Here is a 10,410-nt window from a genome sequence, read left to right as displayed (position 1 = left end):
CGTTCTACCTTCGATTGGGTGAATATCTCTTGGATTCCTGATTGCACGATGCATGGTTGATCGCTTGACAATCGAGTGCTCGCCTGACAACCGAGCCAACCATTTCGTGAGATCAGAGTCTTCGTGGTATAGGCTAGAACTGATGGTGGCATTCAAGAGAATCCGGAAGGTCTAACCTTGTCTGTGGTATTCTGAGTAGGATTCAATGATTGAATGACTGTGACGTGCTTCAAACTCCTAGCAGGCGGGGCGTTAGTGACAGACGCAAAAGAATCGCTGGATTCTATTCCGGCCTGACCGAGAACCGACAGATGATTAGCCATGCTGTGACAGAGCATAGGAACGTTTTCACTGAGATGATGGGAGGTAGCCACTGACAACGGTGAAACCCTACATAAGCTTGCCATGGAAAGGAGTAAGAAGGATTGGATGAAGACAGTAGGAAAGCAGAGAGACGGAAGGGAAGGCATCTTCATGCGCTTATCTGAAGTTCCTACCAATGAATTACATAAGTATCTCTATCTTTATCTTTGTGTTTTATGCGTTCATCACCATATCCATTTGAGTTTGCCTGACTAAGATTTACAAGATGACCATAGCTTGCTTCATACTAACAATATCCGTGGGATCGACCCTTACTCGCGTAAGGTTTATTACTTGGACGACCCAGTGCACTTGCTGGTTAGTTGTGCGAAGTTGTGTAATGCCATGGTATTGAACACCAAGTTTTTGGGGTTCATGACCGGGGATTATGAGAGTTGTGAAAAGTATTGTTCACAATTTCGCGCACCATTAATATAGAGGCTCCCCGGGTGGATGCAAGGGTTGTGGTATCGTCCCACTTGCCTCGGGTTATGATGAGTGATGTATAAATGTGCAATCATGTGATGTACAAATGATGATATGGTCATGATGATTGATTGAGGAAGCTTTAACATGTGGCGAATATGCCAGAGATGCATATATGATTAATAAACGAATGTGGTAAATGAATAATATTGGAAAATATTGAACGTGAGTATGCTTGTGTTTTCTCTCTGATTGTAAGGGTGACAGGGCACCGATATCCTCTAATGGTGACAGGGCACAGATACCCTTTAATGCTGATAGTGCACGTATTCCCTCTAATAATATTAATGCCCAACAGAAAGACAGTACCCGGGTTAGCTTCTGGACATGTCGGGTTGGCTATATAACCAACAGATGATATCATTAGCCATAGGGCAGGCATTCATCATTTGCATATATTCGAATTGTTTGGGTTTGCCTACTTGTTTTGGATTGCCATATCATATGTGCTATGTTACATGATTATGTGCTACTTGTTCTACTCGTACTTTAACTGTGTATTACTTGCCTGTATTGCTTGTGTTTGTACAAATAAGAGGTCCCTCATGCTGGTGTCGGTGGACGCTGAGGGCTGTTCTTGATGAGATGAATTAATGATGTGATTGAATAATGATGATGATTATTGAATGAGATAATTTGAGCTCCCTGGGTGATGCATGAAAACTTGTCTCTCAACAAATTTCCCTTTGGCAAGTATACCGAATTGTCGTCAAGTAAAACTCACAATAGAGTGAGGTCGAATCCCACAAGGATTGATTGGTAAAGAAACTTTAGTTAGAAGAATATGCTAGTTAAGCTAAACAGAATTTTGATTGGGAACTTACAGAAATTTAAATGACTGGAAAGTAAATAACAGAAATTAAAGTGCAGAATCTTAAATAGGGATTTGGGGTAATGAGCATGAAAATAAATGACAGAAAATAAAGAGAATGGGTAAGATTAGAAATGGGAAAATCATTGGGTTCAGGAGATGTTGCATTCTCCGGATCAAGTTTATTCTCATCTCTTTCTCAATCAATGCATTCATTCATCTCCTTGGCAATCTTAAGTGATCAGATCCCAATTCCTTGGCAATCCAATCTCTCTAACATTGAACAATTGCCCAATTCCTTGATTTAATTGCTCATGGGAAGAGATGAAGTGTGGTCACTGATTATACCACATGTATTTCCAAATCAAAGTGTTGGGAGGATTACATGTCACTATATCCGCCCAAACCCCAATTTGGTCCAACATGAGAAAGCATTTCTAGCATGATCTCCTCATACCTTTTCCAAGGTTCAAAGGAGATCCAATTATGGAGAGTTTCTTTTCCAAGACAACTAACCAATTGAATTAAGATCGAAAGCTTTCTAGTAAGATCAAGAGAAAAGAAAGAAGAAGAAGAATAAAAACTATAATTGATCCATCAAATTACAACAGAGCTCCCTAACCCAATGAAAGGGGTTTAGTTGTTCATAGCTCTAGAAGTGAAAATTGGCAGAAAAGAAGAATCCATGCTAAAAGTACAAAAAAGTAAATATGCAGAGAGTAGTTCCCAAAAGTGCCAATCTTCTCTATAGTTCAAAACTACTCCTATATATACTACTCCTCTTGATCTTCTAGTGAGTTCTTCAAGTCTTGGATGTGGGCTCTGGATCTTCAGTTGAAGCAGTTCTCATCTTTAGTGGGCCCAGCTTGCAGAGAAATATGAATTAGGCTTGGGTATTTAGTGAGATTAACATTTGAGTGCCATTGTGGGTTCGAGAATGTTAGTGGCATTCACTTTTTCCACTAACATTCCACCCTCGTATACCCACGTTAACTCCAACGTTAGTGGTCTTAACGTGACCACTAACGTTGCCTTCTCAATTTTTTGGCCAACGTTATTGGGACTCACTTTTCCTAATAACGTTGGCTTATACCCCTTCGCGAGCATTATTGGGAATCACTTTTCCCATTAACGTTGCTTGGCCCCTTTTTCCATTCCACGTTAGTGTTCATGTTAACTAGGTTAACGTGAATACTAACGTGGTTCTTTCTTACTTCCTTTGTCCTGAAATCAAGCCATTAAAGTGCATCAAAGCTCTAGCCAAAGTCATGAGATTATGCATCATCAATTTATCATGCAATTCTAGCAAAATTCTCATGAAATCATGCAAAGTTCACAATAGTTGCTTAAATCAAGGTGTGAGTGTATTTTCATCTAAAACTTGCCTTATTCACTAAGAAATTGCATGAAACTACCCTAAAACAGTAAAGAAAAGGTCAGTGAAACTGGCCTAGATGTTCTGGCATCACAACACCAAACTTAAAGCTTGCTTGTCCCTAAGCAAGTACTGAAGCATAAAAAGAATGAAATGAAAGAACAAGAAGATAAAATATAAGTAGAATTCCTGGTTTATGGGGTTTCATGCATAGCAACTTAGGTTCCTCCCCTTTAGGTTTCAAGCCTTTATCAATTCTTTGGTCACTTTCTTGATTGCATCCTTTGAGACTCCTTTCTTGTTGATCCTTCCTTCTTTTTCAAAGCTTATTACCTTCTTCTTTTGGCTAAGTGCTTTGTAAGAGGGCGACTCTTTATGATAAGCTTTCAGATACATACACACCACAGGCACATGGTTTGTTATTTTTCTTTCTTGAGACCTTGGTGTCCAGCACCTCTTTGGGTTACTAAGCGCTCTGTAGCAAAGGTTACTCTTGATAGTGGACTTTCAGCTGATAATCCCGGATTAGTTAATCCAAGTTACCAAGTGATATGGCACCCCTAAGAGCTTATTCATCCAAGTATATCCCTTGCAAATAAACACCACAGACACATGCCTCAATTTTGAAACCTTGGTGCCTAGCATTATTTCTTATTGTGTTTCTTTCCTTTTTCACTTTTATTGCTCTTTCTCTTTTCTTATTGGGATCTTATTGTTTAGTTAATCTCAAAAGATGTGCCTCAAACAAAGGACTTAGGATAGATAATTGCTTTCTTTCCTTGTTTGGTGAACCAACTTAGCTTACAAATCATCCCACCATAAACATTCAGAATTCACTTCACAAAATACTCTGCTCTTGTTCTTTTCATAACATTTTCTTTTTGATTAAATTAAAGAGACAAGCATACAAGTAAGAAGGATGAAAGTGAACACTCGAGACATTAAGCTAGCACACTTGGATGCGAATAAAGAGAAACAAGTAAAAGATTCAGGTTCTATTTAATCATTTTTCACTTAGAGTTCTGCATTTTGAGATGGTTTGAAACAACCTCATGATATCTTCCTTGGTATTCTTGTCCTAGCATTCGCATCCCTATCTATTTCCTTGGATGATGGGGTATGCTCATTCCTTGAGATTGATTGAATTCCTGCAACACTATTGAAAGTTGCTTGTTCTCCAAGCACTTAGAAAAGGGTTAGCATGCATGTGTACTTGTGAACTTTAGAACATAACTTGGTGTGTGAACACCAAACTTAGTTCTTTGCTTACTTGACAAATTAGATGCATGTAATAACCTTGTGTGCTTTTTATTAAGAAACAACTATGAGCTAAAAAGATAATCTATGTTTTAGAGGTTAAGTCTCTGTCAAGTAAGTTCTCTAATTGCTAGAGGAATGCTTCATCACTAAGGGTTGCAATGCACTCTTCAGCTGGAGTTTTGGTGGAACACCAAACTTAGAGCCCTATATTCACCCTTGAATTATTTTTGGTGTGTAACACCAAACTTAGCTCCTCACACTATAGAGGATCCAACTTGAAATTTTTATTGAAAGATTTATGAGAAGATAATTACCTCAGGTTGGGTTGCCTCCCAACAAAGCGCTTTTTTTAGCGTCGCTAGCTCGACGATTCTTTCCTTAGTTGAGGTTATACTTCTGTTTGGGGGTCTCTCCCATGCTGCCCAAGTAGTGTTTGAGTCTTTGTCCATTCACAGTGAATCTTCTCTTTGAGCTTTCTTCCATTATTTCTATGTGTCCATAAGGTGAGACTTTTGTGACTAGAAAGGGTCCCGACCATCTTGATTTGAGTTTCCCAGGGAAGAGTTTCAGTCTAGAGTTGTAGAGAAGTACATGTTGCCCTTCTTCAAAACTTCTGGGTACCAAGTTGAGATCATGTCTCTTTTTTGCTTTTTCCTTATAGATCTTAGTATTTTCATAGGCTTGAGATCTAAATTCTTCCAATTCTTGAAGCTGCAAGACCCTTTTTTCACCAACAGCAGTGCTATCTAGGTTCAACGTTTTAAGGGCCCAGGAGGCCTTGTGCTCTAGCTCTAATGGCAAGTGACAAGCCTTATGATACACCAGTTGATATGGGGACATTCCAATTGGTGTTTTGAAGGCTGTCCTGTATGCCCAAAGAGCACCATCTAGCTTCTTTGCCTAGTCCTTTCTTGATATCCCCACAGTCTTTTCCAGAATCCTTTTCAGCTCTCGGTTAGATATCTCTGTTTGCCCACTTGTTTGGGGATGATAAGGTGTGGCAACCTTATGTTTCACCCCATATCGTAGGAGTAGGGCTTCCAATGGTCTATTGCAAAAATAACTCCCTCCGTCACTGATGAGGGCTCGTGGGACTCCAAACTTGGTGAAGATATTCCTTCGAAGAAAGTTTATGACTACCTTGTTGTCATTAGTTGGAGTTGCCACTGCCTCCACCCACTTAGATACATAATCTATAGCCACCAAGATAAACTTGTTTGAATATGAGGGTGGGAATGGTCCCATGAAATCGATTCCCCATACATCAAACAGTTCAAGTTCTAGAATTTATTGCTGTGGCATCTCATTTCTCTTGGGCAGGTTGCCAGACCTTTGGCATTTGTTGCAGCTTCTCACCAATTCCTTAGCATCTTTGAAGATAGTGGGCCAGAAGAACCCACATTGTAGCACCTTTGCGGCAGTTCTTTCTCCTCCAAAGTGACCTTCATAACTAGCACTATGGCAACTCCACAGGACCTTTCGTCCTTCTTCTTCTGAGATGCACCTCCTAAGGATACCATCTGAGCATTTCTTAAAGAGATAGGTTTCATCCCAAATGAAATACTTGGCATCATTGATGAGTTTTCTTCTTTGATATTTGTTGATTCCAGGGGGTAAGTCACCGGCTGCTTTAAAATTGGCAATATCTGCAAACCAAGGTGCTTTATGAATCATCATTAGCTGCTCATTTGGGAAGAATTCATTTACACTTGTATCATGGGCATCATCCTTCTCACAAGGGATTCTGGATAGATGATCTGCCACTTTGTTCTCCACACCCTTTTTGTCTTTGATTTCAATGTTGAACTCCTGCAATAATAAGATCCATCTAATTCGTCTTAGTTTTGACTCTTGTTTGGCAAATAGATATTTGAGTGCTGTGTGATCAGTGAAAATAATAACTTTAGAGCCAATAAGATATTATCTAAATTTGTCAAATGCAAAAACTATTGCTAGCAACTCCTTTTCGGTAGTGGTATAATTCCTTTGAGTATCATTAAGGACCATGCTGGCATAGTATATGACATGCACCAAATTTTTTTTCTGCCCTAACACTGCCCCAACTGCGAAATCAGATGCATCATACATCAGTTCGAATGGTAAATTCCAATCAGGTGGGGTGATGATATGAGCTGAGGATAGCCTCTTTTTCAAGTTTTCAAATGCTAGCATGCATTTCTCATCAAAAATAAATGGTGTATCAGACATCAGGAGATTGCTTAAGGGCTTGGCTATCTTTGAAAAATCTTTAATAAACCTTCTGTAGAAGCCAGCATGTCCCAAAAAGCCCCTAATTGCCTTGACATCACTTGGTGGAGGTAACTTTTCAATTAGCTCCATCTTAGCTCTGTCTACCTCAATGCCTTGATTAGAAACTTTATGGCCAAGAACTATTCCCTCTGCCACCATAAAATGACATTTTTTCCAGTTCAAGAATAAATTGGTTTCTTGACATCTTTTCAATACCAAGGCAAGATAGTTTAGGCAATTAGGGAAGGAATCTCCAAATACTGAGAAGTCATCCATGAAAACTTCAATGAACTTCTCTATCATATCTGAAAAGATGGAGAGCATGCAGCGTTGAAAAGTTGCGGGTGCATTACATAGCCCAAATGGCATGCGCCTATAGGCAAACACTACATATGGGCAGGTGAATGATGTTTTCTCTTGGTCTCTTGGATCAACCACTATTTGGTTATATCCTGAATAACCATCTAGAAAATAATAATATGCGTGTCCCGCAAGTCTTTCCAACATTTGATCCATGAAGGGAAGTGGGAAATGATCTTTTCTTTTGGCTTCATTGAGCTTCCTATAGTCAATACACATTCTCCAGCCTGTGATGGTTCTTGTAGGGATTAGCTCATTCCTTTCGTTGGGCACTACAGTGATTCCTCCTTTCTTGGGCACCACTTGAATTGGACTGACCCATTGGCTATCTGAAATTGGATAGATTACTCCTCCCTGCCACAACTTCATGACTTCTTTCTGCACTACTTCCTTCATTGCTGGATTTAACCTTCTTTGGGGCTGAATGGAAGGTTTGGCACCTTCTTCCAGGAGTATCTTATGCATGCATATGGCTGAACTGATTCATTTTAAATCCGCAAGTATCCATCCAATGGCATCCTTATGCTTTTGTAAGACTTGAAGCAACTCTTCCTCTTGTTCTTGGCTGAGGGCTGAATTTATAATCACTGGATAACTTTTATTTTCTCCCAAGTATGCATACTTGAGAGTGGTTGGTAGTGCTTTAAGCTCCAGTTTGGGTACTTCTTTTCTTTCCTCCTTTTCTTCTAGCCTGCCTTGAACATGTATTTCAGCGACTGCAGCTTCTTCGCTTGCTGCTAATTCTTCTTCTGTTGATGCTTCAAGTTCTTCTTCAAGAGTTTCTTGTACCAAAGCTTCTACAGAGTCCAACCTCATACATTCTCCCAATGAGTTGTGTGGGTAACTCATGGCCTTAAACACATTGAATGTCATTTTCTCCTCATGTAATCTAAGGACAAGTTCACCCTTTTGGACATCAATAATGGCTCCAGCAGTGGTTAAAAATGGTCTTCCCAGGATGATGGAAGTCTTAGCTCCTTCCTCCATGTCTAATACCACGAAATCTGCTGGAAAGATGAAGTCTCCCACCTTCACTAACAAATCTTCTACTATCTCATGGGGAAATTTGAATGATCTGTCTGCTAGTTGCATGGCCATTCTTATTGGTTTGGCTTCCTCAATCTTCATTTTTTTCATCATTGCTAGAAACATTAGATTTATGCTGGCTCCTAGATCACATAAAGCCTTTTCCACAGTGATTTTCCCAATGATACAAGGGATTTGGAAACTCCCAGTATCCTTCAATTTCTGGAGCAATTTGTGTTGGATGATGGCGCTGCATTCTTCCGTGAGTACTACAGTCTCATTGTTCTTCCAGCTTCTCTTTTTGGTCATCAATTCCTTCAAGAACTTGGCATAGAGTGGCATTTGCTCTATTGCTTCAACAAAGGGTATGTTTATTTGTAGTTTCTTGAGGATTTCCAAGAATCTTGAGAATTGGTTGTCCTCTCCCCTCTTCTTTAGTTGCAATTGCTGGGGGTATGGAGCCTTTGAGAGGCATGGTTTGAGTGCTTCTCCTTCTTGATGTGACTTGGGGGTTGACGTTTGAGCTTCCTCATGTCCCTTGTTTTCTTCATCCAATTTCTTCTCTGGCGGTTTCTTGTGGGTCTCCTTCAATTCCTTCCCACTTCTGAGGGTGATGGCTTGACATTCCTCCTTTGGTATTGAGTTAATATTGCTGCAATTGTTGTGTCCAGGGGCTTGCTTGAATAAGAATTCAATCTTTGTTTCCAGTTTCTTGATGGCAGCATCTTGATTCTGCATGTTGGATTGCACTTCTTCCCAGAAAGCTTTACTATCTTGAATTTCCTTGCATAGAATTTCGAGTAGAGCCTCAATATTTGATAATCTCTCCTCGGTTATTGATGATGGGTTGAGATTAGGTGGTTGAGAAGGGTGGTTAGATGGATGTTGGTAGGATCTCTATGAGGTGTGTTGATGAGTTGCATTGTTGTTGGAATTGAGGTTGTGGCGTCTCTGATCTTGCCCTTGGTCTTGTTGGTTTTCCCATCCAAAGTTGGGATGATTTCTCCATCTAGAGTTGTAGGTTTTGGAGTATGGATCATAAATTTGTCTAGGTGAGTTTCCAACATAGTTGGCTTGCTCCCAATCACCTTCTTCTCCTATATTCACTCCTTCTTTAGTTGGTGATGAAGTGATGGCTACTGTAACTTGGTTTTCCTCCACCTTCTTGGTAAGATCTGCTAGCTGCTTGGTGATCATCTTGTTTTGAGCTAACAATGCATCCATGTGGTTTAGCTCCATTACCCCTCTAGTGTTACTTCTTTCGGAGGCATAGAAATCGTCATTCTCAGCAACTATTTCAATGACATATATGGCTTCTTCAATGGTTTTCTTCTTGTTTAGAGAGCCTCCTGATGAGTGATCTACGGCCTTCTTTGACTCAAAGGAAAGACCTTTATAGAAAATGTGAAGTTGAGCCTATTCATTGAACATATCTGGTGGGCATCTTCTTGTTAAGTCTTTGAATCTCTCCCATGCTTCATAGAGAGTCTCACCATCTTGTTGCATGAAAGTTTGCACCTCAGCTCTCAGCCTGTTGATTCTTTGAGGAGGGTAAAATCTTGCCAAAAATTTGTTCACCACATCTTCCCAATTTGTTAGGCTCTCCTTTGGGAATGATTAAAGCCATTTGGATGCCTTGTCCCTGAGTGAAAAAGGGAACAAGAGCAGCCTATAAACATCCGGATGGACTCCATTAGACTTCACAGTGTCACAAATTCTCAGGAAGATGGTTAGATGTTTATTGGGGTCTTCTTGAGCACTTTCTCCAAATGAACAATTTTTTTGAACAAGGGTGATGAGCTGGGGTTTTAGTTCAAAATTGTTGGCATGTATGGTAGGCTTTGGAATGCTACTTCCACAGTTTCCTGGATTAGGATTGATATAGGAGCCTAGGACTCTGCTTTCTTGCCCAGCACGGTTTGCATGGCCTTCTCTAGCATAGTTGTGAGCTTCTTCTTCATGATTGTTCTCCAAATTCTCTTCCATATTGGGTTCAAAGTACTCTTCCTCTTCCTCGGCACCAATAATCCTTTTCCCTCTTGCTTCCCTTCTTAGTCTCCAAAGGGTCCTTTCAGATTCTGAATCAAAGGATGTTGAGACTCCTTCTCTTCTCCCTGTCATACAACAGACAAATTGCACAACAAGAGATGAAATGAAGAAACTATTCTTGTTAGAGTAATTGTTAGTGTGAGTGATGCAAATTATCAAACAGTTAATGGGTTAGTGAGAAGAATTGTAATCAACAAAGAAAGAAAGAACGAAAAACAAAGAGGGTGCAGGGGATGAGGAAGAAATTAAAACAAACTAAAGGAAATTGACTGAATCAAATAAACAAATAACGAAACAGTGAAGAAAGAAAAAATGAAAAATGCTCAATCTAGTGATCTTCAAACTTAATCATTGTTGATTCAAAATCAATCCCCGGCAACGGCGCCATAAACTTGATGCATGAAAACTTGTCTCTCAACAAATTTCACTT

The 10,410-nt window shown here is 39.9% G+C and overlaps 1 non-coding gene across 1 annotated transcript; it reads left to right on the top strand.

The window, feature by feature from the left end:
• The first annotated feature begins 9,357 nt into the window (after window positions 1-9,357).
• Window positions 9,358-9,464, top strand: LOC127747856 (small nucleolar RNA R71). Its single transcript, XR_008009803.1, has one exon. It is a non-coding gene; the product is annotated as a small nucleolar RNA R71 (small nucleolar RNA).
• The last annotated feature ends 946 nt before the right edge of the window (window positions 9,465-10,410 follow it).

Source organism: Arachis duranensis, chromosome 5 (assembly GCF_000817695.3).
Source record: "Arachis duranensis cultivar V14167 chromosome 5, aradu.V14167.gnm2.J7QH, whole genome shotgun sequence".
NCBI lineage: Eukaryota > Viridiplantae > Streptophyta > Magnoliopsida > Fabales > Fabaceae > Arachis > Arachis duranensis.
The sequence above is the reverse complement of the archived record's forward strand: the minus strand, read 5'-3'. Positions and strand labels throughout refer to the sequence as shown.